Genomic DNA, 2,073 nt, shown 5'->3' with positions numbered 1-2,073 from the left:
ATGATAAAGAAATTATGGTGCAAAATTTAAGTTAATCTTGTGGATATTTTTAAAGCTCAATAATAAAAGATAGCGGAATTATAAAGGAAACATAACAACAACATACATCATTAAATATAAGCAAGTTAAATGGATACTTGTTGAATCATAACTTGGTTTGCAGTCAAACACAAGTTATTAAATGTCGAACAACTAAGCATGAACAAGGAGACAAGGAGACTTATATTTTGATATGCTAAGGTTACAAGAAGGATGGAATCAGACACACATTCAAACAATTAAAATATTGTCTTTTTATAGGAAGAAATAGTACAAGTCTATAAATAAGATAATATAAAAAACAATTTTGATCTAGACGACCATGGCAAAACCAACCTAACACACAATGTCAGAAAATGTGATCATTACTTTCTTGACACTGCGATATCCACAACAAACAAAAGCTTTCAACTCTTTACGTCTCCTTATCTAAGGTCTTCAAGTCTTCAGTCGAGACAATGCAATTAACTCATCGCTATCACTTCTCTTCCAAACTCTTCACTACTCATTTCAAACAAGTACTCACTTCTATATACACTCCATAATTGTGGAGGGTCACTTTCATGTATCAACAATTTTCCCCCTAAGTGAACTCGCAGCTATCCTCTTTATCGATTATGTTTGAGAAACTTAATGATGAGCCACCAAAACTTCCTGACTTCAAATATCCACATGATTCTTCTTGTTAGTTCAAACTTTACTTCGTCAGTGTTGAACTTGGATTGATCAATATAAGAGGTAGTTTCTTCCATTTGTTTCTTTGAGCATCGATGAAACACAATGGTTGGAGTGAAGTGTTTTTCACTATCTCTGGAAATTTTGAAAACAATGCCAAGTGTAGGATAGCTTGTGGATTTGAGGCTTAGATCTTGAATTCCTTCAGTGATTATTGAAGCATGTTCAAAAGGTGTAAAATTCATCTTTTCAGCAAAGACATGGTGTATCTCGGCATCAATCATCACGAAGTCACATACTAGATCTTTGAGGAAATCACAGGCTCTGGCATATGTTGGTTTCATATTGTGATGTATTTCTATCTTCTTCTTGAATACCCTTGCGATTGCAAATATTTCTTCAGGATTCATGAAAACAAATTTGGCATGAGTGCGATGGTATTCCTTTTTGAAGCGAGAGAGAGTATTAATAGAATATTGTTCCCTTAAATGAGTGAGATTTGAATCTTTTGAATGCTTCTAGAGCATCATTTGACCATATTTCTTCAATTTTCTTTCCATGATTATTGTGAAACAAGTTCACTTTCAAAATCTAGTGGACGTCTGGGATGCGAACGTCAAATGGCTCGAAGACTGGGAAGTATTTTGCATTGGGAAATAGAGGAATATCCCAATATCTATCGGTAGGAGGCGCAACATACGTCAGATAAGGGACGTAGTCTTCATCTAATAGTCTTCGCATTGGATCAATCTAGTATTGGATTAATGATTCGTCCATTTGGGTATCAATCCCTTGTTCCTTCTAGATGTATTTAGCAAGGTTGTGAAAATCGTTCGGCGGTCGACTGGCGTTAAAAGATTAATCAGACTCGGTGGGGGATTAATCAGCGATTAATCGGGGACCCTAAATTATTAATAAAATTATTTAAAAACTAATATATCCTAAAAAATAAGTATTTCAAATTTAAAATTTAGAAAATTTGAAAATTTGAAAATTTTAGTATAATATTTTAAAATTGTAAAGCTTAAAACTTTGAAAATTAAAATTTTTGGTGTAATACTTGAATATTAAAAAATTTGAATTTTTTAAATATTTCCCACTTATGACCTCTGAGGACCACAAAGGACAGTCAATCCTGAGTTTGACCAATTTTGACCAATTTCTGCCAAGCACCCTAATCGTAATCGGTTCAAGGCCGCCAAGCGATTAATCGACCGCCAAAGACGATTTCTGCAATACTGGTATTTGGCAAGTTTAGCATATCTCCAATTTGCTTTCCTGTGTTTGGTTACATGGGAGCCATAAGATTTATCTGAAGACATGGAGGGTACTTGAGTTGCTTCCTTGACGGGTGAGGTC

This window comes from Lactuca virosa, chromosome 4 (genome assembly GCF_052849685.1).
Source record: "Lactuca virosa cultivar CGN04683 chromosome 4, Lactuca_virosa_CGN04683_v6, whole genome shotgun sequence".
NCBI lineage: Eukaryota > Viridiplantae > Streptophyta > Magnoliopsida > Asterales > Asteraceae > Lactuca > Lactuca virosa.
The sequence above is the reverse complement of the archived record's forward strand: the minus strand, read 5'-3'. Positions refer to the sequence as shown.